The 27,250-nt window shown below is 42.3% G+C and overlaps 1 long non-coding RNA gene across 1 annotated transcript in view; it reads left to right on the top strand.

The window, feature by feature from the left end:
* LOC138921224 (uncharacterized) overlaps window positions 1-25,246 on the top strand; it is a 37,556-nt gene extending 12,310 nt beyond the window's left edge. Inside the window, exons 2-3 of the long non-coding RNA XR_011433636.1 lie at window positions 14,620-14,846; window positions 21,184-25,246. This is a non-coding gene — a long non-coding RNA (uncharacterized lncRNA). The remainder of the gene's footprint in view (window positions 1-14,619; window positions 14,847-21,183) is intronic.
* The last annotated feature ends 2,004 nt before the right edge of the window (window positions 25,247-27,250 follow it).

Genomic DNA, 27,250 nt, shown 5'->3' with positions numbered 1-27,250 from the left:
CTCAGTGCTTCTGCACATTCCCCCAAAAGAATAATCTCCTTCACAAGACGTTAGGGAGAAATGTAGATTTTTCTCTATGTTTGTGCAATGTAGAGATTTCTGCATCTCTATAGAAACTGAGGGTTTTATTAGTGAGACTGTAGAAGGAGTCACATATGAGGGTGCACAAAATCTTACTCTCCAAAATCCCCAATTCCTCCAGGCCTTCCTTTGACTGTCAGCAGGGTCCCCATCTCTCTCTGGAGCCTTTCCCTGCAAAGCCTTCAATTTCCTCTGACTCTAGGTCTTTATTCAGGAGTCTGCTTCCCTCCTCCTATGTCTCACCATCTCTTCCTCTTTCTCAGGCAGAACAGTTGAGCGCTATCTTAACACTCCCACTGCCATCGCCTCAGTCAGCAAAGATCTGCCAATACCAATATCTTCCTACGCCTTGAAAAGCATCAGAGAATATTAATTATATAAAGAAAATGTCAATATACGTTTCTGATGTGTCTCTGAAATCCCACTTTGGGGGCAGTATGAAGAATGGATTGGATTGGGGATTAAGGAAGGGATTGCATTAGCATAGGAAAAACGTATGGAGAGCCTGAGACAGGCACTGTTGAGGTGGAGGTAGAGGGCAGATAATAATAGCAATTAGGAGGTAGAATCAAGTGGACTTTGCCATTAACCCAGTCCATAACCTTCAATAAAAATAGCTGTGCTACTCCCTCAAGTAGCATAGGATTCATTAGGATTTGGCACTAGTTGTTGAGTCAGACCTAAAAAGAGAAGTAACAGTGTGATAAGAAATTAACTGAGATGTTGCTATGGTGACCCTCTGTACTCCTCACATCAGCCATTTGGAAGTATCAGGTATGACAATACACTATGAGACTGATTTTTGAAAATACTAAATCTCACACATCCGAATAGGTGTTGGCCACTAAGTCAGCATGGACAACTGTCACTTATTCCAACAATGCTGCTATTGTTGAAATCCTTTCTGGACTCCTCTTTGGCATCTGAATTTCCAGCCAGGATATGAGACACCCAATAGTCTGAACTCATTACTTGATGGTGACTTTTTATTTTTCCTCTGGATAGCTTTACCCACCATGAACATCCAAATTGCTTTCCAAACACCAAGACTAAGCCTTTAACTTAGGAAAATGAATTGAGACACAAGGATGGAAGAGCCTCAGCTGAGGCTTATGGTTGGGAAAACTGCCACAGCCAACAGACTTGTCGTGAAGAGATGCTGGAGCCAATCTTGGCCGCCTCCTCACCTCCAACTTCCTGAGCCCCACACATCATCAGAAGGTAATCGGGCAACTTCCCCAGGTGTGACACTTCATTCCTGGGATGCAAGAAGCAAAAGAGATTCAAAGAGAATAGGAAAGGACACAGGAGCCTGGAAACGAGCTTTCCTCAAAAACCGCCACTGCTGGTTTTCAACAGAATGAGCCTTAAAACATGTTTTCCTTAGTCGACTCATTGCTCATCTCCAAGGTCTGCTTGTACTTGGGAAAGGTGGGTATTTTAGAGCAGTCCAAGTTCAGAGGAAGGTAGGTTCAGTATGGGCTGAACAGACATTCTTGATCATTATAAAAGGAAAAGAAAAGAAAAATAAGTACTCGAAACTGTGAGCTATTAATGATTAAATACATTTAATACATGTGACATGACTAGCACAATGCCAAACAAGTAAAACCGGCTCAATTCATATCAGGAAAATAATGAGGATTTGTCGTATTTTTGTTTGGTTTTTAATGGAAAAACAAATAGTACATAAACTGCCATATGCTAGTCACAGATCCTACTTCTTCCACACAGCTGCTAATTTCTGCTGATTACTTTTCATTTATTTAATATAGATGTATATAGCACTTAACATGCCCTAGACACTGTTACAAGCATCATATGAATACTAATTCATGAATCCTGATAATAATCTTATGAGCCAGGTACTCTTCTTTTTATCTTCATTTCACAGATGAGAAAGCTGGGGCTTAGAGAGGTTAAATAACTTGCCCAAGGTCACTCAGCCAATAAACAGTAAGGACTGTATTCTTAACTGCCACAATTTTCTGCCTTCTGAAATGCAGCTTGGGCAGGCTTTCCATCCCTGGTACCATAGCTCATGTCCTACCACCATTTTCCACACAGGGGTTTTCTATGGTGGCCCAGGGGTAAGTTGGGCCTCTGGGTTTCCTGGACAGAACAGGAAAGATAAAGCAGAAAACATAGCTTGAGTTGAAAATACCTTGGTGATCATTAGCCTAAGCATTGCCAAACAATTTTTTTCTTTTAAAAAATCTTATTTTTAGAACAACTTTAAGTTTACAGAAAAATTGTAAAGATGGTACAGAGAGTTCCCATATACCCCACACCCGGGTCTCCCTATTTTTAACATCTTATATTAGTTTTGTACATTTGATACAATTAATGAACTAATATTCATAATTATTATTAACTAAATTCATGCTTTATTCAGATTTCCTTAGTTTTTAGCTAATGTCCGTTTTCTGTTCCAGGATCCCATCCTGAATGCTTCCTTACATTTAATAGTCAGGTCTCCTTAGGTTCCTCTTGACTGTGCAAGTTTCTCAGCCTTTTCTTCTTTTGATGACCTTGACAGTTTTGAAGAACATTTTGTAGAGTATTTTGTAGACTGTCCCTCAGTGGTTATATATGATGTTTTTCTCAGATTAGACTGGAACTATGTGCTTTTGGGAGGAAGACTACAGGGGTAAAGTGCCATTTTTGTCACATTATATCAAGTGTATGTACTATCAACTTGACTCATCATTGTTGATGTTGACCTTGATCATCTGACTGATAATTCCCAAATCTGTGTTACATCTAAGTCTGGTTCTGATGTTTACTTTGACTCTTTAGACTATGTGTTGCCTTGCCTCTTGGCATGTGTTGTAATTTTGGGTAGAAAACTGGATATGTTGCATCAGGTAATAGGAACTGAGGTAAATAGGCCCTTAGTGTGAGGATTCATGTTAATCTGGCTAAAAGCTGGGATGTGTTTAATGTTTACTGTGGCTGTAGGTGCCATAGGCTTCAAATTCCTCTGCTATCCTTGTTTTGTGTCCCCTGTTGGCATTGGGCTTCCCTCAGAACTCTCTAGGTTTCCCCTGCAACCTAAGCTCTCTGATGCGTCTAAGAAATGTCATTGAGTTTCAGTTTGTTCAGCTTTTTTCTTGATGTAAGGACAGGAGTGACACCTTCTAAGCCCTTTACGTGTTGGAACTGAAACCAGAAGTCTTCCCAAACATTTTTTTATTTAATTATTTTATTGAGGTCATATTGGCTTATAACATTGTGTAATTTCAAGTGTATGTTATTATATATCAGTTTCTGTATAGACTGCATCATGCTTACCACCAAACTTCTAGTTTTTATCTGTCATCATACATATGAGCCCCTTTATCCCTTGCATCCTCCCCCAATGCCTCCTCTTCTGGTAACCACTAATCTGTTCTCTTTATCCATGTGTTTGTTTATCTTCTACTTCTGAGTGAAATCATACAGTGTTTGTCTTTCTCTGTCTGGCTTGTTTTGCTTAGCATGATACCCTCAAGGTCCATCCATGTTGTTGCAAATGGCGCAATTTTGTTTTTTTTATGGTCAAGTAGTATTTCATTGTGTATATATACCACATCTTCTTTATCCATTCATCTGTTGATAGGCACTTGAGTTGCTTCCACATCTTGGCTATTGTGAATAATGCTGTGATGAACATAGGGATACACAAATCTCTTTGAATTGTTGATTTCATGTTCTTTGGATAAATACCCAATAGTGGGATAGCTGGATCATATGGCATTTCTATTTTTAATTTATTGAGAAGTCTCCTTATTGTTTTACATTGTGGCTGCACCCATTTGCATTCCCACCAACAGTGTATGAGGGCTCCCTTTTCTCCACATCCTCTCCGACATTTCTTATTTTTTGTCTTGTTCAATATAGTTATTCTGATGGGTGTAAGGTGATATATCATTGTAGTTTTGATTTGCATTTCCCTAATAATTAGTAATGTTGAGCATCATTTCATGTGTCTGTTGGCCATCTGTATATCTTCTTTGGAAAGATGTCTGTTCATATCCTCTGCCCATTTTTTGATCAGGTTGTTTGGTTTTTGTTGTTGAGTTGTATGAGATCTTTATATATTTTGGAAATTAACCTCTTGTCAGATGTATAATTTCAAATATTTTCTCACAGTTGGTGGGTTGTCTTTTCATTTTGTTCATGGTTTCCATTGCCTTGCAGAAGCTTTGTAGTCTGATATAATCCCACTTCTTTATTTTTTCTTTTGTTTCCCTTGCCTGAGTAGACATGGTATTTGAAAAGACACTGCTAAGACCAATGTCAGAATATACTGCCTCTATTTTCTTCCAGGAGTTTTACAGTTTCAGGTCTTACATTCAAGTCTTTAATACATTTTGAGTTAAGTATCATGTAAGGAAAATGGCCTACTTTCATTCTTTTGCACATTGCTGTCCAGTTTTCCCAACACAATTTATTGAAGAGACTTTCATTTTTCCATTGTATGTTCTTGGCTCCTTTGTCAAAGATTAGCTGTCCATAGATGTTTGGTTTTATTTCCTGGCTTTCAATTCTGTTCCATTGATCTATATGTCTGTTTTTGTGCCGTTATCATCCTGTTTTGATTACTATAGCTTTGTAGTATATTTTGAAGTCAGGGATTGTGATACCTCCAGCTTTTTTTTTTTTTTTTTTTTTGCTTGAGGAAGATTAGCCCTGAATTAACATCTGTGACAATCTTCCTCCATTTGATATGTGGGTTGCTGCCACAGCATGGCTGAGGAGTGCTATAGGTCTGTGCCAGGATCTGAACCTGCAAACCTAGGTTGCTGAAGTGGAGCATGCCAAACTTAAACACTATGCGATGGAAGCCAGGCCCTCCAGCTTTGTTCTTTTTTATCAGGATTGCTTTGGCTATTCAGGGTCTTTTGTTGTTCCATATATATTTTGGGATTCTCCATTCTATTTCTGTGAAGAATGTCATTGGGATTCTTATTGGGATTGCATTAAATGTGCAGATTGCTTTAGGTAATATGGACATTTTAAGTATATTTATTCTTCAAATCCATGTGTATGGAATGTCTTTCCATTTCTTTATGTTTTCTTTGATTTCTTTCAACAATGTCTTATAGTTTTCACTGTATAGGTCTTTCACCTCCTTGGTTAAATTTATTCTTAGATATTTTATTCTTTTTGTTGCAATCGTAAGTGGGATTGAATTCTTGACTTCACTTTCTGATACCTCATTATTAGTGTATAAAAATGAAACTGATTTTTGTATGTTGCTTTTGTACCCTGCATTTTTCTGTAGTTGTTGATTATTTCTAATAGTTTTCTGGTGGATTCTTTAGGGTTTTCTATATATAGAATCATGTCACCCACAAACAGTGAGAGTTTTACTTCTTCCTTTCCAATTGGATACCTTTTATTTCTCTTTCTTGCCCCATTGCTCTGGCCAAAACTTCCATTATTATGAGAGTGGACACCGCTATCTTGTTCTTGGTCTCAGAGGGATGACTTTCAGTTTTTCCTCATTAAGGATAATGTTGGCTGTGGGTTTGTCATATACGGGCTTTATTATGTTGAAGTACTTTCCTTCTATACTCATTTTAATGAGAGTTTTTATCATAAATGGATGTTGGATGTTGTCAAATGCCTTCTCTGTATCTATTGAGATGATCATTTGATTGTTATTCCTCATTTTGTTAATGTGGTGTATCACATTGGTTGATTTGCAGATGTTGAACCATCCCTTCATCCTTGGAATAAATCCCACGTGATCACGGTGGATGATCCTTTTAATGTATTGCTGTATTTGATTTGCTAATACTTTGTTGAGGGTTTTTGCATCTATGTTCATCAGCTATACTGGCCTGTAATTTTCCTTTTTCACGTTGTCCTTTTCTGGTTTTTGTGTCAGGGTAATGTTGGCCTCAAAGAATGAGTTAGGAAGTGTCCCATCTTCTTCGATTTTTCAGAATAGTTTGGGAAGGATGGGTATTAAATCTTCTTCAAATGTTTGGTAGAATTCTCCAGAGAAGCCGTCTAGTCCTGGACTTTTATTTTTGAGGAGGTTTTTTATTACTGTCCCAATTTCTTTACTTGTGATTGTGATCACTCTGAGCCTATGTTTATCTTTAGAGCTGAGATGTATTTCCTGGAGGCAACATATTGGTGGGTCTTGTTTTATAATCCATCCAGCCACTCAGTGTCTTTTGATTGGTAAATTCAATCCATTTACATTTAGAGTGATCACTGATATATTGGTCTACTCAGAATCTCTATTTCTTCTTGGTTCAGTTTTTGGATGTTGTATGAGTCTAAGAATTTATCCATTTCTTCTAGGTTATCCAATTTGTTGGCATATAGTTTTTCATAGTATTCTCTTATAATCCTTTTTCATTTCTGTGGTGTCTTGTAATTTCTCCTCTTTCATTTCTAATTTTATTTATTTGAGCCATCTCTCTTTTTTTCTTAGTGAGTCTAAGGGCTTGTCAATTTTGTTTATCTTCTCAAAGAACCAGATCGTAGTTTCATTTATCCTTTCTATTTTTTTAGTCTCTATATCATTTATTTCTGCTCTAATTTTTATTATTTCCCTCCTTATGCTGACTTTGGGTTTTGTTTGTTCTTCTTTTTCTAGTTCTTTTAGGTATAGTTTAAAATTACTTATTTGAGATTTTTCCTTTTTGTTGAGGTAGGCCTGTATTGCTATAAATTTCCCTGTTAGTACTGCTTTTGCTGTGTCCCATAAGAGTTGATATGTTATGTTTTTATTTTCATTTGTCTCTGGGTAGTTTTTGATTTCTCCTTTGATTTCTTCATTGATCCAGTGGTTGTTCAGTAGCATGTTGTTTAGTTTCCTCATATTTGTGAATTTCCAAGCCTTTTTCTTACAGTTGATTTCTAACTTCATAGCATTGCAGTCAGAAAAATGTTTGATATGATTGCAATCTTCTTAAATTTATTGAGGCTTGCCTTGTTTCACAACATATGGTCTATGTTAGAGAATGTTCCATGTGTACTTGAGAAGAATGTGTATTCTGCTGTATTGAGGTAGAATGTTCTATATATGTCTATTAAATCCATCTAGTCTCGTGTTTCACTTAAGGCCACTGTTTCCATGTTGACTTTCTGTCTCAATGATCTATCCATTGATGTAAGTGGGATGTTAAGGTCTCCTATTATCATTGTGTTGCTGTAAATTTCTCCCTTTAAGTCTGCTAATAGTTGCTTTATATACTTTGGTGCTCCTCTGTTAGGTGTATATGTGTTAATAAGTGTTATGTCCTCTTGTCAGAATGTCTCTTCTATCATTATATACTGCCCCTCTGTGTCTCTCATTATCTTTTTTATCTTGAAGTCTGCTTTGTCTGATATAAGTGTGGCTACACATGCTTTCTTTTGTTTGCCATTTGCTTGGATTATCATCTTCCATCCCTTCACTCTGAGCCTATATTTATCTTTAGAGCTGAGATGTATTTCCTGGAGGCAACATATTGGTGGGTCTTGTTTTTTAATCCATCCAGCCACTCAGTGTCTTTTGATTGGTAAATTCAATCCGTTTACATTTAGAGTGATCATTGATATATGAGGGCTTAATACTGCCATTTTATCTCTCATTTTCTGGTTGTTCTATATTTCCATTGTTTCTTTTCCCTTGTATTTCTGATTGCCATTTCAGTTTGGTGGTCATCTGTGATGGTTTTCTGAGTTTTCTCTTTACTTATGCTTTGTGACTCTGCTCTAATTTTTGGTTTAGCAGTTACCATGACGTTGGTATAAAAGATCTCATAGATGCAATAGTCTGTTTTCTAATAGCCTCTTGTCTCCATTAGCCTAAGCAGGTTCCATCCCTTACCTCTTCCCCTTCTGTGTTAGTGTTGTTACAAGTTATTCTTTTTTGTGTTGTGAGTTTGTGACTAAATTTAAGTGTTTGTGGTTATTTTTGATGCTTTCTTTCCCTTTATCTTTTATCTTATAATTGTTTGTTAACCTATTCTGACAGGGAGGTGCAATTTTCTGATTTTGTCTGTCTATTTATCTCCTTGCTCAAGGCTTTGTAAATCTTTGCCTTGTTGTTTCAGGTAGAAGGGCTCCCTCCATCATTTCTTGTAAGGCAGGTCTAGTGACGATGAACTCCCTCAGCTTTTGTTTATCTGGGAAAGCTTTTATTTCTCTCTCATATCTGAAGGATAATTTTGCTGGATAGAGTATTCTTGGATGATAGTTTTGGTCTTTCAGTATTTTGGATATATCATTCCATTCTCTTCTAGTCTGTAAGGTTTCTTCTGAGAAATCCACTGAAAGCCTGATAGGGGTTCCTTGTAGGTTATTTTCTTCTTCCTTGCTGCCATTAGTATTTTTTCTTCATCATTTACTTTTGACAATTTTAATATTATATGCCTTGGAGAAGGTCTTTATGCACTGATGTAATTAGGAGTTCTATTGGTTTCATGTATTTGTATGCCCAGTTCTTTCACCAGGTTTGGGAAGTTCTCAACTATTATTTCTTTGCACAAGCTCTCTGCTCCTTTCTCCTTCTCTTCCCCCTCTGGGATATGTATAATGTTTATGTTACTTTTATGGACTGAGTCATATATTTCTCAAAGAATTTCTTCATTTTTTAAAAATCTTAGTTCTCTCTCCTCCTGCACCTGAAGCATGTCTAAATTTCTATCTTCTATGTCACTTATTCTCCCCTCTGTAATGTATACTCTATTTTTATGCTTTCTCCATTAGTTTTTGTCTCATTAATTGTGTTCTTCGTATCTAGAATTTCTATATGGTTTTTTTAAGGGTTTCAATCTCTTTGGTGAAGTATTCCTTCTGTTCATTAATTTTATTCCTGAGCTCACTGAATTGTCTTTCTGTGTTTCCTTTTAACTTGTTGAGTTTCTTTATGACAGCTATTTTGAATTATCTGCCATTTAGATTGTAGTCTTCTGTGACTTCAGGTTTGGTTTCTGAAGGGTTGTCATTTTCCTTCCATTCTGCAGTGTTATTGTAATTCTTCATGATGTTTGATGAATTGATGCTCTGCTGGTGCATTTGTGGTAGTATCTGGTCAAAGATTCTACCTGCCACTACTGAGGGGAGGAGGGGCTGTGTTTTCTGTTCCCACCCTGTCTGCTCATAGTTCTGCCTGTCGGCCCACTCTACATTTGCAAAGACCTTCCACCACCTCTCAGTAGGTTGCACTTATGCAGGTGGGGCCACTGTGCTGGACTGTCTGGTTGCAGCCAGTTTGCTGTGCTTGGTGGGAAGGTCATGTTGCACAGGCAGGGTGCCTTCACACATGCTGGGTTGCTGTGTTTGGCAGGAGGTCTGGCTGGGCTGCTGCACTCAGTGGGTAGGTGAATTGTGCTACTGTGAGTGGGGCCACTGAACTTAGTGGGCAGGTTGTGCTCACATGGCTGCCATGCCTTCATGTGGGCCAGGCACTGCATTCAGCAGGTGGGTCTGGCTAGCCTGCTGTGCTCAGCAGACAGGACACCTTCATGCAGGCTGAACTGCTGCCACTCGGTGGGGAGCATTTGCACAGGCAGGGCCACCATGGTAGGTGGGTGCACCTGTGGGCCTGGCTACCACTCCCAAAGTGTTTGCCTGTGGGCCAGGCTGCCCACATCTCCACTCACAGTTGCACTGGCTGCTGTATGAGGATCTGTGACCTGGATTGCTACTGCTGGGAAGAGGAGGGGTCTTCTCCCCTAGTTCCACTGCTTTCCAGGGATCCAGTCCACCCACCTTCAGATTTACAGCTGCATTGATCTCTCAGGCATCCTGTCATGTTGTGTAGTCAATCCTCTATTGATTAATGGACGTCCATTTAGTTGTAACCTAGAGGGAGAGACAAAGGGAACAACTCACTCCACCATGATGCTGATGTCATTCCTCTTTCCAAACATTTTTAAGAACAGAAACTCTTTTCAAATGAAATCTTGTGTAACTAGCATGCGTCTCATCACTGTCCAGCCCAGTTCAAGTACTAGTGCTGGAGTATTTCCCATCTACACTTCCACAGTCCCATTGAGTATCTAGGGCACTCCCTCCTCATCCATGCTGTGTTTCAGGTTATTTTCAATTGTCTTAGGTCATTAAAAAGTGAGGTGTTCATATGGCAAAGTAAGGATGAGAATCAGCAAAGTCTTAGGCCATAGGCAGGAGTCTTTTCAGCTGGAAAATCCAACATAAATGGCCAGACGGGGGATAAGGAAAAACCAAACAGTAAAGGGAAAAGGATGGTAATGAAGACGGGAGCTCATGTGGTTTTTTCCATGTGATAGTGGTTCACTTGCTCATGAAAGGGAGGCAAGTGGTTCTCAGGCTATGGCTTGGACCCCACGAATCTCCTTGGTGCTGACAACCTTGTGGAGATTGACCTCTGGTCCTTTCTATATGCTCTCCACCCTTACTGTCAAGGTTTGATCCTCTTGTCTAAAACTTCAGAGACATCCTTCAAGATCATGCCCCATCCTCTTCCTTCAGCCCTGCTCTAGCCCAGCTGATCCTCAGATAGTCCCCTGAGGGTGATGGAATGGCTGCTCTGGGACTGCCTCCATCCTCTACAGCTTGTGTTCATACACAAAGTCTCCATTCTGCTCCCACTGTCCTGATTATCAAGGATATTTTTTTCTTTTGAGAAAACTTGGCTTCACAAAGCAAAGGTTTTGGCTTCCTAAATTTGTATTTCTAATGCAGGCTTTGACGTCCTGAAGTTAAACTGGACATTGACAGGTTCTTTTACTTTTAAATTCTGCTGTAACATTCTAAATACTCCATGAGGCAATTTGGGCACTTTTGACTAATTATGGAAAAAGTCATGGATTCGTACAAAGAAGTGTTGAAACAAAAAACAAAGGTAATTACTTTAAGATATTTTTTTCTCCATATGCTTCTGGATGGTATGTGTGTGTGTACAAGTTCTGGTTGGGGGCATTAAGGGGTCCAGAGCCCTGCATACCTAGCCTTATTCACAACCGACCAAATCCACTGGAACCACTCATACAAAGGTTACCGTCATGTCACCAAATCCAGTGGTCAATTCTCAGTCCTCCTCTTTCTTGCCCTGTCAGCAACATTAGCCACACCTCATCACTTCCTCTTCCTTGAAAAATTTTCCCCTTAGTTTTCCACATGCCACTTTCTCAGTCCTTCTTCTGTCTTGCTGGTTGCTCCTTCAAGCCTCCTTTACGAAATTCTCCCCTTCTCTTCTACTATTAAATGCCGACATATCTAGGGCCCTGTCCTTGTCCTCTGTGTACACTCATTCCCTACTTGAGCTCATTCAGTGTCACGACTTTAAACACCATCTCTATGCTGATGACTCACCAGTTTGTATCTCCAGCTCGGACTTCTCCTCTTGACTCTAGACTCATTAACCAAATGTCTTACATCACATCTCCGTTAGATATTGAACTTAACATGTTCAAAGTCAAGCTCCTTACCTCCGCTCCCAAACCTGCTCTTCTCCCCAGGATTCTACATCTCCAGAAATGGCAATTAATTCTTCTAGCTTCTTGGGCCATAAGCCTTGGCCTCCTTTTTCTCTCACCCCACATTTAATCTACCAGCAAATCCTGTCAGTCTTACTCCACATCTGATTGCTTCTTTTCCACTGTTCTCACCTTGCTCTGACTTAGATTTTTTCCAGATCTCCTCACTGGACTCCTTACTGCTCCCTGACATTCTATAGCCTGTTCACCATACTTTAAAATATAAATCAGATATTGTCCTTCCTTGTCTCCAAACCCACCGGTGACCTCTGATAGTCCCACCTAGGTTTACAAGCCCCCCATGATTGTGTTCCCAACCAACTCTCTAACTTCACCTCCCGCCAGTCTACAGTGACTCCTCTACTCCAGCCCTACGGCCTCCTTTCTTGTTACTTAAATACACCAACCTCATCCCCACGTCGGGGTTTTTGCACTGGCTCTTCCTTCTGCCTGGAGAATTCTACCCCAAATATGCACTTGGTTCTCTCCCTCACTTCCTTCAAGCCGCTTTCTATTTATCACCCCATTTTGGCCCTGACCATCATATTTAACATAGGGCCTCTGTCTCCCTGTGTCCTTACCTGTTTATCTTTCTTCTTAGCCATTATCTGACATATATATTATCTGTTGAGCAGCAGCCCCCTTATTAGAAAGTGGGCTCAGCCAGAGTAGGACCTTTGTCTGGTTTTGTTTTCCACTCTATGTGCGGTGCTTAGAACAATGCCTGGCATACAGCAGGAGCCTAAAAAATAATGAATGAATAAATCCTGTGAAGAGGCTGATGAATCACTTCCAAGAAACCCCAAACCCACAGTTCTTCCATTTGACAGATCAGAACCTGAGACCCAAAGAAAGAGAGAAGTAACTTGCCCAAGATCACCTAGTGGTCAATGGCAGGGCAAGGTCCAGATTCTGGGGCTCCCTTTTCCCAGTCCTGGCCTCTCTCCATACACACCCCAATCAGAGTGGAAGAAATGGATGTCAGCTTCTGCCTGCCAAGTGACATTACAAAGATCATGCTTCAAAAGCTTACCCCAATAAACTGAAGGCAGAGAGGCCAGCCAGGAGGCTGAGGCTATGGTACCACAAGGAAGGACATGATGAGAACTCATCCCCCTAGTGATTGGGGAAGTCGGGAGGAAGGCCAGGTCGAGAGACTTTGTGAAAGAAGCTTGTTGAATCATTGAACATGGTGATTAAAGGGACAATAGTGATTTCAAAGGGGGAGGGCCCATATTTTATTTATTTTTGTATCTTTCGCACTGTTCTTAGCATATAGTGTCTACACCACAAATATTTATTGCTGATCACAGTAATGAGGAAGACCAGAAGGATCACAATTCATAGTTGCTCTAATGAATCAGGCTTTCTCAGCATAATGGGCAAGAATGTGAATTTGGGATCAGATAAACCTGGGTCACGTCTCATCTTCCTTACTTAGTAGCCAGGTGATCTTGGGCAGAAAGCTATTCTCTTCAAACTTCAATTTCTCCATCACTAAATGAGGGATAACATATGAGAGAGAGAGAGAGACAGAGGGCGGGCCTAAATACAATTGTGCGTATAATATGATAACGTAGGTCAATTCTTGGCCGACGTGAAGTCCTCTATAAATGCTCGCCTTTATTTGCTGGCTCATCGGCTTCTGTCTTATTTTGAAATTCATGCCCTAATGTTGAGTTCTCAGTTCCTCTCCTCCCCCACGCTTCTCCAGGGGTCTAGAGAGGAGAGAGAAGGCTCCTATCATTGAACTTGAGATTGGTTCCCCACCTCTGAATTTGGGATTGATTTGGTGCTCTCTCTCTGCTTAGCTGGCAGCTTTCTCCTGAGGGTCTTTCTCCTGGGCACCTTTATAAATGCATGAATCACACAATGACTATTGAACAGAGTCATGAGAGTAACTCAGGAACCCAGATGTGAATTATAGACCAAAGTAGGCCTGCTATTAGTGCTTCCAAGTGGTGACAACTAGCCTCATTTCCACGCATTCCTCCAATGCTTTGTTAATATCTCACCTTTGATAATGGCATTGACTCCAGAGAAATAACAGTTTTGGTTTCATCTCCGGGCTCAGAAGAGGTGGGAGGGCCTTGGTGTTCCAGCTGGAGAACAAGAGAAAAGCTGTTTCTATCTTGGGCTTGCTCCTAGGATTGGCCCACATTTGCTCTTCACAGAATCATATGCTGCTCCTATCTGAGGCCTGCCAGCTTCAGAGGTTAAGTCTCCAAGACTAAAGAGAAGCGGGGGCTGGAAGAATTTTGGAAGAAGTCCAGGCCTGCCTAGGCAAGCCAACTCAAATAATTTAGGCAAGAAAAAATTTGCTTGGACCTGAGCTGGCTGTCTAGACGGTCATGATTGCACACAGGTATGACCTTGCACTTCATTTGGCCTGTGTTAAACCTGCTCAAAGTGCCTGTCAATAAGTGTCTCCCTTTGAGCTCCCCCAGAAATGGATTCAGAATGAAAGATTTCAGTTCAAATAATTTACTTAGGGTGTAATCTTACAGTATACTGATCGGGAAGTGGGGGTGTGGAGCGAGATGAAGAAGGGAAAGAAGCTAATAAAGGGCGTGTTGTTCAGCTAGTTACTACTCTGGGCAACTGGAACTCAGTCCTTCTGAGTGACTGTATAGTTCATTGTAGAAATGCCTCAGGATCACCCCAACAAGAGGACAAGGAAGTTGGTGTGTTTATCCATCAACTCTCCTCTGTTATGAGTTGAGGGCACACTCAGCTTGCCAGGAATGCAGAACAGGCATCATCGTCTTGGATTGGGAGTTGCAAGTGGGCTCAGAAAATAGTCCTCAGCATGTGGAGAGAATATCTGTAGCAGGTGGGCAGGGCAGGGCCATGTCTGCAGCCAGTGAGTCAAAACGCAAAGCTCCCTAAATCTAAAGCATTGACCATTCGGACCCCACCCCATTCCTCCTAGCAATTGTTGAATCGTGGTCATCGAGATACAGAAGTTTGGAACCATGATTTCTCCCACTGCCAGGAATCCTTTCTAAATAGTAACTACACCTATTGAGTGTTACGATGTGCCAGGCACTTAAACCATCTCATTTCATTTTTATAACAACACTAGGAGGTGAGAACTGTTATCACTCATGTTGCATGGATGAAGCAACTGAAGCTCACAGAGTCCAGGAACTTGCCCAAGATCACACAATGAGGAATAAAGCCAGGATTTGGACCTGGGCCGTCCAACTCAAGAGCTCGCTGCTCCCTCCCAGTGCCCTCCTGCTGATGTCCCTACGCAGCCCGGGTCAGGGCTCCCTCAGGCCCAGGGCAGCTTTTTCTGCTCTCAGAACGGTATGTTAACAAGCCTGTCGGTCCTTATGTTGAGAAGTGGTTTGCCCATTTGCATTTTGCTCCTTTCAGGCTGGAGGAAAGATGGAAGGAAATTGACATTTGCAGTGCTTCCCCATTCCTGCTCTTCTGCACTGCTCAGAGTGGCCTTGTGAGGCTGGGGTCAGGATCCCCCCACGTTACAGGTGAAGAATCTGAGTGAGGTTCAGAGAAATGAAGTGATTTGACCACGCTGGAGAGGGTGAAGCGGAGAGAGGAGGAGCTGCAGGGTCGGCCGCCTGTCAAAATTCAGACCTCCGTCTTCCTGACCAAGGGGGAAGGAGCCGTTCCTTGTTTCTGATCCATGCACACACTCTACGAAGCACCTGAGATATTTTATTGCACACTGTTGCTTAATAAATATGTGTTCTCTCACTGGGAGTCCTTGGATGACCTTTGAAACTCCAATTTCAATAATTATGTGTTGAACAAACGTATCAAACGATAAATGAATAAATGAATGAGTGTGATCTAGGTTCAAATCTTGGCACTGCCATTTTTCTATTGAAGTTTTGGACTCAGAAGAGCCTGCTTTCACCTGCCCTGGAAGGTCCCTCTCCATCCAACAGGGCTGGAGCTCCAGGCTGGGCCTTGCCTGGCAGGAGGCCCCACAGGACTGTCCCATGCCTCCCCCTCCTGCAGCCCTGTCACTCGGCTTCCCTCCTTCCTCTCCCACTGTAAAGCTTACCTTGCCTTTTGTCTCCTTTTGTCAAGGCCTAGAAAAGTGACTAAAACTTCTCTGACAAATCTATTCCTTCTAAAGAGTTGATGGCCTCTAAGAGCTTAATGTACCACCTTTGTGTGGGAATTTATATTTTTTAACCAGCTAACCCCCCAATGCCTTAGTTCAGCAGAATAACAAATTTAATAACTAATAATTACTTCGTTGCTATATGCCAGGCGCTATTTCAAGTGCTTTGTTAAACCTCACACTAATCCTATAAATAAGTTGTTAGAATAGACTCTCAAACTTCCATCATCCCACTGGCCTGTCCCTGGGGTCTGAAATCTTATAATCTAGTGGTTCTTCAATCAATGGAGCCCTACTACAGTGCCTGGCACGTAGTAGGTGTGAGGGTTCCCCAGAAGAAGTCTGAGACAAAGATTGGAGTGGAGGTAGTTCATTTGCAAGGGACGGGCAGGAATCAGTGGTAGGAGGTGGGGAGGTCTGCAGGGAAGGGAAGGCAGGCTGTAAAAGGGTGTGTGATCTGCCCAGCTAAAACTGTGGGCCGCTGGACCTCAATCCCACAGGGGAACCCCGGGAAATGATGTAGAAAATGTTCCTTAGTGTCATCCCACTCCAGGAATGGGGGAGCTGAGGTATTTATAAGTAAACTCTCATCGGTCATTGGTGGGGAACTGCTCCCAGGGAGCATTAATTCCTCATCACTTCATCTGTCAGTGAGGACAGGTAGAGTAGCCTTGGAGAAATCCCTCCAGTAAAGAGCCACCGGGACTGGCAGAGGCAGTTGGCTGGAGTACACCAAGGTGGTAAGGTCCAAAGGATGTGGGTAGACACCAACAGCATCTGCTACAGTGTTTAGTAGATACTTGTTGAATGAATGAATGAATGAATGAGTGAGATGATGTTAGTGGGAAAGATAGCCTAATTTTTGTTGGTTTGGTACGACTCTTAGGGTTTGCTGCCATCTTAGTGATTTTCCATCCTTCGGGACCCTCTCCCACAGAACATCTAGGGTGTCTGATCTTGTCAGTAGCAAGAGGAAGATGCTTCACAAGAGTCCCGGGAGTATGGACAGAGTTCTGGTTTCAAATTGCTCAACCCCCACATGACATTTCCCATCATACATCTGAAGCTTTCACCACAGAATGCCAAGGTCTCTGCAGTAGCTCTCAGGAAAGCAAAAAGCCTCAGAGGGCAGATGTCATCAATTTTTCACTTTCTCACTGGTGAATCCAACCGTGACTCTAACCTTGGTAACACAAAGCCAGTGGAAACTATGTGCAGCACGTGTTTGGATTAAATTCTCTGTTGATTTCTCTTGATTTATTGGTAAAAACTCAGCCAATACAAGTCTTTGCCCAACGTACCAATTTCTGTCTTGAACTAAATGTTCAACGTTTTATCAAACTACAATTTTTGTTATTTTTAGCCTTATAAAAATGATTGAAATAAAAAAAGCCTTGCCCAAGATTGGAAGGTAGTTTTTCTGTTTTTGTTTCTAGAATTATTTCAAGTTTCTGAATTAACACAGTTCCAGGTCCCAAGAATCACTTGATCTCATTGCTCTTAAACATAGATTTCTCATATTAAATTTTTCATGATATGTCAAACCAGAAAACAGAGCTTCAGATCCACAAGCAACACGTGTGGTGATGGCTCTAGGGTCAATGACAAGAGACAACTGTGATATAACCCTCTCTGGAAACACCTACCTGCCCTGAAATATAGCATCTTTCTCTCCTCGTCCTCCTCCTCCTCCTTCTCTTCCTCTTCTTCATCCTCTGTGTATTGGTTTCTATGTGGAACATTTTGTGTGTGTGTGTGTGTGAAAGGCCTTTTTTTGGTTTCTAAGTGGGGCATTTTTTTTGTGAAAGGTCTAATATGCTTTGAATTCCAAACTCACGTCTCAGAAAGAACTGAGAAGTTGCTCAAAAGGAGAGCCCAAGAAGACATATGTGGCTTTGCAAAAACATGAGTATGTTTTGGGTGCTCCTGACAGGGGATTGTCCACCAGGGACTAACAATAGCTCTATTAACTATAAACTCAAACTACTACCTGGCCATTTTGAGGTCCTCAGGCTAGAGAACCAACAAGCAATGAAAGGGGTTGCTGTACCGGCTGGGGTGATTGACCTCATCAAGGGGCAATGGAGTTGCCACTACACACTGAGGGCAGAGAAGAGTATGTCTGGAACGCAGGCAATCTTTGGGACATCTCTTAGTAATACCATGTCCTGTGATGAAAATTAGTGGAAAACTACAACTCAGTGGAGACAAGACTACTGGTTGAATTAGGATTTGGATCATTCCACTGGACAAGAAATTATGACCAGCTGCAGGGCTTCCTGAGGGCAAAGCAAATATAGGAAGGATAGTGGAAGGAAGGAATTATAAATATCAGCTAGGATAATGCAGCCAGTTGCTGACATGATGACTATAATAGTTATGAGCATTTCTTCTTTTCTTTGATGTATTTGTGTGTATCTATATGTACATTGTGTATGTGTTTTTATACATATATATTCTTTTTCTTTCTTTTTCCTTTTATCCTATTCATTTACTGTGTGCTATAAAATATGATAAAAGTGGTAAGCCTTTTATCTTGATATTTAAGTAATAAGATATTGAAAAAGGAGTATGATTCAGCTAGTAGTGAAGGTGAGCGTAGCTCAAAGATGAATAAAGTGTATACTATCCTGGAGAGGATTAGCCTGCTTTCCTTTGTTTGAAGGACAGTTGCATCATGTTAAGAGAAAGCATGATTTTGCCATGATCTTTATTTGGAAGCTAACTGTAGAAAAAAAGAGAGAGATGTCCTCAGTTGATACGAGTTGCCCTGCTCTGAGTCGTTCACTGTCAACTTGGTTAAGCTAGAAACTTTCTCAAAATTCCCTTCTCTTCCTTTTCCTAATCTGCATGGCTCCAGGTTAGAGCTGGCCAAAGGAGAAACTTGCTCAAGATTCTGAAGGTGGAAGTAAATCTATGACTGTTACTCTCAACAGATACATGGCATGCATTCAGATATGGTGCTGGAGAGACGCCGAGGTCCTCCGTGAGTGCCAGCCTGTCCTAGCTCTTCAATCCTCTGTGTCCAGTTCGTATTCTTGGTTGTTGACCTGCTGACCAGTTCTCAGCTACGAGCTCAGAGATGCAGTGGCACAAAGCCATCAACTTCCCATAGACTCCTAGAAGAACTCCTCTTTGCTGTCCGCTGCCAAGGCTGGATGGACTTGGCCTCTCATAGCTCCCTGCAAGTGCCAGCTTGTCCGCGTGCACCCATGCTTCAGGAGGACTGCTCAGTGTCTCTTTCTTTGATCCTTTTATTCCTCCTTTCATACCTTCAGTTCCCCAGCTCCTCTCACTCCTGGAAGAGGTCTAATAATAACTCCCTTATTCCCCAAATATTCATCTTTGCTCTGCCTCCCTGACTGAATCCCGACTGCCACAACCTGTAATCTAGAAGGAGCTGCAAAAGATATTCCCACGAAAACAGTTATCTCACAATACAAGAAGAAGTACTGAGGTTTGGAAGACAACAGTGCAAGACCATAGCTGCTGGCTACGGGAGTGCAGAAAAGAGCAACATTCCATGGAGGCTAAAAAAGGTAGCTAGAAATAGACAGACTCCCTCGAGTTCTCCAGTTAAAAAATATCAATTCTTATTTTCACTAAAGTTTTCCATTACTGTTTATCTTCCACACGCTCCTTGACATTTTTTTGGTATATTAAAACATGTCAACCCTGCCCAGCATGTGCTAGGCGTGATTCTATGGTTAAGCCGTAGACTCTGGAGCCAGGCATCCTGGAATTGTACCCAAAGGAAACACACAAATGGAAGGTGGACTCAGAGCCTCATGAATCTGAAGACTGTCTCTGTCCATTCTCAACCCTTGAAGATGGCGCTTGAATTCTACCTTGGTCTAGTTTGCGATTCCAGAGCCATGAAGTTCTCCTTCATTTCTGGATAACTTTTAATTTCCTAGTCAAGTGTCATCAACATTTTTGTGGCATATTCTGCTGATCACTGTCAAAGAATGTGGCTTCCATGTGATAGAAATAAAAAGCTAACTTTTTTAGCAAAGGACTTTATAGGTTTCCAGACATTCCATTACCATATCGATCATTTATTATAAGTTTTCAGGATGTAAATGTTGTAATAGTGACATTGGGAATACATTTTACTGCTCTGGCTTTTAACATAAGGAAATAGAAATAGAAATTCTACGTAGAGTTGGAAACAGTCTTAAGCATATGGCATACAAATTGACTGCTGACATAAATCAGCCTTGTAATTAGTGTCATACTTGAAGATGGACATGGAGGTCAAGGGACAATTAATTAGTAATTTTTTCTGAAGTAGAAGCCTGCCTCATACTGTATCCAACGATCATTTCAACTCTCTGGTGTTACACATTCCACTTTTGAGAACCCTGGCTCATGAGAAGGGCTCTTGTCCCCTAAGGGGGCTTCTTATCAGGTGGGCTGGAGGACAGACAGAAGCAGAAGCATCCCGAACACCAGAAATTATGTTTAGGATTTCAATTCTTCATGCCTTGGGGTTGTTTGTTTGCGGGCAACAGAAACAAACTTTGTCCAGAGCGAAAGAGGAGTTTGGAGGGAGAATAGGAAGCAGTTGAGCGAACAGGAGGTAAAGCTGGAGAAGGAGGAGTTGGGGATGGAGGGAACAGACATGAACGGGCAGTCTCTTCGGAGAAGCACTGTCTACTTGATGGAACTGCAGCCAGCTCCAGTCTTCCAGGTCACTCTGCTCAAGACTCAGATGCAGGGAGAAGGGCTTGTTCCTGCTTAAGTTTCAGGCTACCCTGGCCAGAGGCAAGTGGTTGTCAGACCCTTAAGTCTACGCATTGGGAGAGGAATGATCTCCCAAAGACAAGTCAGGATGTCCTTACCAGGTAACAAGGTCACTACGTCATGAAAAGATGGGTCTTGAAGTATCCTCCACTGACACTTTCTGTACAGGTCATTCGAGCTTGTCCAGGGCAAGATACAGGGTGGCCCAAGGACAAACCCTTCCCCTCCTGATATGCTTCCCATCTCCTCTTTCCCTAGTCAGCATCCCTGAGATTTTTGGAATTATCCAGACCCAGATGGTATTTGTATTTCCAAGGCCTCCAGCCATTTAAAGTCTAACATACGCCACACCAAGACAGTTGCCAAAGGGAAGCCAAATGACAACTAGGACAAATTTTTCCAGACGTCTCTTTATATCTAGATCCCAGTTACAAGGAGTCTGAAAAGTCCCATTATCTAGGCAGAGAAATCACCCCAGGGAAGTTTTCTAAGGCTGTTTAATTTCTTTGCTGCCCAACAACTGCTCAAATCTCCATCCCAAATCCCTTTTGTCCAGTCAAATGCATCTCCTGGCCCCAATCCGGGCTCCCACTTAGATAGCTCCTAAGATCTGGAATAGCCTCACAGCCAAGCCAATGAGTCAGTTTTCTGAGTCTCTTCAGATCCCCAGAGATTTATTTCCAGAAGCTTCCAACAACACCCTTAGGATATATGAATATGTCTGAACATCTAGTTAAATGGACGCTCGTGGGAGCATTTGTACACAGATTCATTTATCTGCCTTTGTCCTGTCTCTCGTTTTAGATGAGAAGAGTCCCAAGGAGAAGGGTCACATCTGGTTTGTTCTTCTGCCTCTCCCCACGGCGTCTAGCAAAGAGCGCATGTCATCGGCGTTGGTAACCAACTCCATAAATAATGTGGTGAAAAGGCAACGCAGGAGACAGAGCAGCATGTCCAAGTCCGTTTCACAGTCCGCCGGCTGAGGGAGCACAGTCAAGCCTTTCAACCTCACCGAGCCTCAGCCCTCTTGTCTTTGCAAAGGTGGCCTTGATTCAGTCCCTATTTATGCCATAGGGTTGTTGTCGTGCTCAAATGAGAGAGCCAACACGGAACGACTTATCGTCTCAGCTATAGACGTGCCACATGGTTATTAGGTCACGCTGGTCTGCCAGAGACAATCCGCACGGAAAGTGGACAAGGGCAGCCAGCCCGGGCGACGCTGGCACTCCAGTTCTCCAGGGACAGGGTCTCGTGTTTAGGCCTTTGGGGGAACATTTAAGCTATGAGGCCGCAGAGCAGAGACGCTGCCATTTTATTTTAAGCACAGCAATAAGCACAATAAAAACAAGGCCTGCTGAAGGCCGGCGGCGATGAAATACTTCCTCAGAGGACATTAAGGAGTCAGCCTCTTCCTTTCTCAGCAGTGTTTCTGTAATGTCCTTTTTCCATCTGTCCCTACCACCGAGACACTTGTTCACACCCGGCCTGTTTCCTGCCTGGATCCCTGCCACCTCCCACTGCCTGACTTGCTATCTCTTGCCTCCTGACCCCACTTCAGCGCCAGACGGTTCAGGATGCCACTCCTCAATTCAACTTGGAGTGGCTTCTGGGTTTCTGCACCACCTGCCTTTTCTGTTCTGAGGCGCAGAGATCTTCTTAAAAATCACCTTTCAATGTCACTCCATTGTTTCCTGTCATCCTTTCTTCCCCAATTTTGGATTTTGTTTGGTTTTCTTCCTAAAATTGCTGGCTAAAAGGAAAAGCTCAAAGTGACTTCTTTACTTCCTGGTTTGTTTTTTCTTTTTGTTGCTTTTAACATAAATGAATTTCTCCATCTCTAGAAAGTAAAAGCAACGTATAACCAAAACCCCAGCACCACAAGACGATTTTGAAGTTTGGGCAGGAAATCCTAGGAGATTAACATGAAAGGGAAGTCTTATCTTGCAAACATTTGCTGGTGAACCCCATCATTCAGCAACGCACCCCCAGCTCTGACTATTCTGATCTCTTGGTCAAAATCTATGCAAGAGTTTTGCTCCCGGATTTTCTCCTCCTAAACCTGCACCAAAATTCCTTTTTTTCTGACCATCTGGTCTTCTCATCTAACTTGGCCAAGCACAGCTTGACAACTCTCCCCTACTGCGATGGCACAAAGGGAAGAAATGAAGACCTGAAATCAGCCTGATACAGTCTCAGACTTCAATTCCATGCTACTTAAGGTGAAATAAACCATCAAAGTGATATATTAGGAAACTATGCACAGCAAAGCCGCGTTCATTCAAAACTAAAGGCAGGGAAGAAATGGATTTAGAATTAATAGTTCTGGTGCTTTGGGAAGAAACGACTGGAAGTTCTTTCCCACTGCGCCTTCCTTCAAAATAATAATGGCCAACAGCATTTGCATTATTCTTCACAGTCAACAGAGAGCTTTTACAAATGGGAGGACATCAAAGAAGATCAAAATACTAATTTATATTTGACTCTTTCTATTTTCAAAGCCCTTTTAGATTGGATACCTCAATTCATCCTCTCCTAAATTTTGGAAGATGGATAAAGCGGGCTTTATTCAATCCATCATTCATCTATTTAACTCGTGTTTGTTGAATGCCTCCAGTGGATGCCTGGCACTCTTTTAGGTCCTGGAGACACAAAGCATTGAATAAAACCGATGAAGTTTCTGATCTCATGGAGCTTCTGCTCTGTTCCCAGTAAGCAAATGGGAACAAATATAGAATATATCAGATGGGATACAGTGGGGGTAAAAGCAGAAAAAATTACAGCAAGGTAAGGGGCATAGAGAGTCATAGAGGAGGGCTGCACTGTTTTCTATAGGGTGATCTCTGATGAAGGGGTACTTGCGGCGAGCCCTAAGGGCTGAGAATCGCAGATGCTGGGGCAAGAGGCTTCCAAGGGCTCGGAGGAAGCATTTAGACGGGAACGCATACGGCTTGTTAGAAAACCAGCAAGGAGGCCAGCGTGGCCGAAGCAGAGTGAGCAAGGCAGAGAGCGCTAGGAAATGAGGTCAGAGAGATAAGAGAGATGAGCCATGGAAGGCCCTGCCAGACGCTGCAAGGGCTTGGGCTTCTAGCCTGAGCCAGCGGGAAGTCTTCCCACAATTTTAAGCAGAGGAACATGATCTGACTTACATTTCGAGACAGTTACTCTGGCACAGACTGCGTGCCATCCCCGCCTCTTTCTTGCGTAATAATGGAAAACACAAATTTTTAATTGGACCCGTGGCATCCTAGAATCAAGACTCTATTTCCCAGCATCTCTTGCTTGTAGGTATAGCTGTTACCACATGAAAATGGGGTTCTCCTACATGACGTGCATTTAAAAGACAATTAATTATGGCATTGGCTTTGGGGAAAGAAAACAGTTTTATGGAGAGATGGATCTGCGAGGAGACAGGAGGCATGTGCCCTCAGTCTCCCGGATCCAGGGCTTGGGGCACAATTTATGGGATGAAGGGCAGGGCGGTCTAAAGGTGGAGATAGATGAGTGGAGGTAGGAGAAGGGAGGTAATTGATGATCTTCTCAAGCATAGTCAAGTTTCACGGCTCGTCATCGGATGCCCGTTCACAAAATGGCGGTGTTCCCATGATCTGAGGGTGCAGTTTTCAGCCCCTTGACATCAAAAAGGTCACTTACTGGGCACTTGCAACGGCCCAGCTGATGGGTTGGTGGTCTCAACTGGCCTGAACTGGACAAGGAGTCTCAGTTCCTGAAAAACTACTCTTAATTACTCTGTTGATAAGATGGGGTCAGTTGTACTGGTCCTAGAGGGCCCATGATTATATAGCTGTATGACAAAGTCTGGCCAATGGGCAAAAAGTGGAAGTATAACATGGTGCTTCCAAAAATCATGTACCTTTTGACCCTTTTCTTCTTTACTTTGTCCTTCATCTTCTGCCTGGAAGGCAGATGTGATGGTTGGATCTCCAGCTGCTACATTGGATCATGAGGAGAAAGGCCATCCATCTGGATGGGATAGTGACGATTTGGAAGAAGCTTAAGTCCCCAAGGACTTTATGGAGCAGATCATACCTGTCCACAGAGGCCACCTCCAGACATTTATTTTGTGCCTCTGTTTCTGGTAGCTGAGCCTGGTCCTAATTGGTACAATCTTTCAGGCCACTGTGTAGAGAATAAACCATAAGGGGACAAGGGCAAAAACAGGAATAATTTCTATCTTGTAAATGAGAACCCTGAAGCTTTAAGAAATTAAGTGAAGAACACTGGGATTGTGGTTAAAAACATTGGCTTTTAAAGTCAACAAACCTGTCATATTTAAATCCTGCCTCCAACGCTTTCTAGCCTTGGAAGCTTGGGCAAGTTCCTTAGTGTCCCCAAGCCTTGATTTATGGGGATGATAACAGAACCAACCTCAGACTATTACTGTGAGTATGAAATAAAAAGACTTGACACGGCCTGGCAAAGTTGGACTCCTCACCAGCTAGGTCCCTGTTCCTCCTCTTCTCTGTACCTTTCCGGAAGCACATCCGGAATGTGTATGTGCAGGAAAGAGCAATCCTTCCAAGATTAGCACACGTCACACACCATTAAGAGGAAATACTTCTGTTAGTCAGGGAGGAAGCGAAGGAGAGAGAGAAAGGAGAAAAAAAGCCTTAGACGCGGAGATGACAGACATTCAAGTTCACGGGAGGAAAATGACAGTAGTGGCCGTGGACGTGCTGGAAGATCTAAGGAGAGAAGGCCAGCACTGCATCTTCAGCCTGGGGCTGGTGACGTTCTCAGGGCTCCAAGCTCTTTCCTTTCCGACCCTCTCCTTTTCTCTCCTCTTCTCTATCGCCTCTTTTCTTTCTTGTTCTAAAATAAAAATAGGACTAGTGAAAAGCTTGGCAAATTGTCTGTCTCTCAGGCTGTTTTTCGTCGAAGGGACTGAATTTTTCGTTGGCCTAACAGGATGTTTTGAGACCGTGTGGCGAGCACTCCTCTGTGTTTTTTTAATCTGAGTACCGGGCTTTGGAATGCAAAGCGGTAGATACAGCTTTCCTTTTTGGGAGCAGATTCTCTTCCTAATTATGTTTTGCTCAGGCTAATATTAAAATGAATTGGCTTCCTCTGACAACAACAAGTGTAATAATAACAGGAAATGGCCCAGAATCACACTATAATAAAAATAGAGCCAGAGGGGAAACAACAAAACTCTTGAGAACATTTTTGCTGCTCTCCTTCCCCATTCCATTCCACCGCAGCCCATCCCATCCCATCTCATCCATCTATCTATCCATTCATTGATCCAGAAAACTATGAATTGATTCAGAAAACTATGTTTGTAAGTGATGAGACTAACAGGGAGCCTGAAAAATTCAACTTTTCTTCTTATATCAGAAATTTTGTGAAACATCAAATACCAAAAACTAGAAAAAAGATAAGCATGTCAGTTTTTGTATAAAGACTGACCTATATTATACCTAGTACAACTCTTTGTAAGAAAGGTAGAGTCAAAATAATGTATTTCCACCGACAATATTCTACGTTGAAGGCCCTGATAAGTCCTGCAGAAAAGCAATCTGGCTAAATTTGTCTAACTTAGTGAGGCCCAAATTTATTTGACCATGGAAGTTTTTTTCTCTTTTTTTCTGTGATTACTTATGAATTTTGGAATTAGGATTACAGAGTACAAACTTTTCAAGGTTTTAGTTCTCACTGGAAGGCTCTACTTGAGTTCTGAAGGCTGCCTCCTGGGTATTTAGCCTTAATATAGTGCTCCTTAATTCTGTTGGCTGGTTGTTCAGGAGTCCATAAAGAGGCTATTCTCCGAACAACATATATTCTGTTCATCGATATACTTAATTCAACCAGAAATTTGGAAGGTTAAATGCCTTTGCCTTTGCAGGCCAATAACCGTCATCTTGACGGTACACTCAGGAGGAAGGAGAGGGGCTGTCTATGCTCCGAAGCACTTTCCTCCCTTCCCTCCCCGCACAGGAGGTCCTTGGTCTCACTTCTGCCCCAGGATGGAAACTCAGGCCAGTTCACTTCACATCGCACACAGCCACCCTTTGTTAAAGAGAATGCTAAGAACCCATAACAATGTCTTCCCTTGCCTCCATCTGGGGATGGAGGGTCCATGGTAAATCCATCAAGGACTCACAGGGTAAATGGATGGGTGAATAGTCTAACCTATGTGTGTATTAAATGAGATGCTGGAGGACAAAGCCTAGGTCAGAGTTCAAGGAAAGCCTGTCTGAGCATGCTCAGTTGGCACAGGTTTATCCGGTAGACTTGGTACACGGCAAGCAACTATCAATGAACGTGTGTGATGAACGGCAATTGCTAAAAGGGATCACGCACAGTACTGAAGCCCAGCAAAGCCCGAAAGGGGTCGGCCCATGACATGAAGCCTTTTTATTAGGTGAGACATCTGTTCTGGTCTCTGTTGCCAATTAGGTCGTCATTAGACTCAGCCACCACATTGACGGCAGAGATGCCATCGAGAGAAGACATTAACACCTTTACCGCTAACTGTAAATCAGGGGCTGCTCTGGTTGTCTGGGAGCATCTGCACAAACACCTCCCGCTGGCTTTTCCAGCTGGGGGTTCTCCTCTGTTTCTGGGAGGATGCCCAGCCCAAATGGCTGTCTAAACACCCAGGCGCTGGGAGATCAGTGAGCTCTTCCAGGGCAAAGGCAACGAGCCCCATGGAGAGCTTTACACCAAAACATTTCCATTGTTTTCTTTCTAAAATAACACACACATGTAGTTGAAAACCTAGAATACTATAGATAATCCAAAGGAAGGGAGCAAAATCACCCAGAATGCCACAAATCTAATATATGTCCTTCTAAACTCTTTGTCTCTGCATTTGCTTTTTAGCTCTACAGAGTTGCAATTAGGCTGTTCC

This window comes from Equus caballus, chromosome 28 (genome assembly GCF_041296265.1).
Source record: "Equus caballus isolate H_3958 breed thoroughbred chromosome 28, TB-T2T, whole genome shotgun sequence".
Classification (NCBI taxonomy): Eukaryota; Metazoa; Chordata; class Mammalia; order Perissodactyla; family Equidae; genus Equus; species Equus caballus.
Note: the sequence above shows the minus strand (reverse complement) of the source record. Positions and strands in the feature narration are given on the sequence as shown.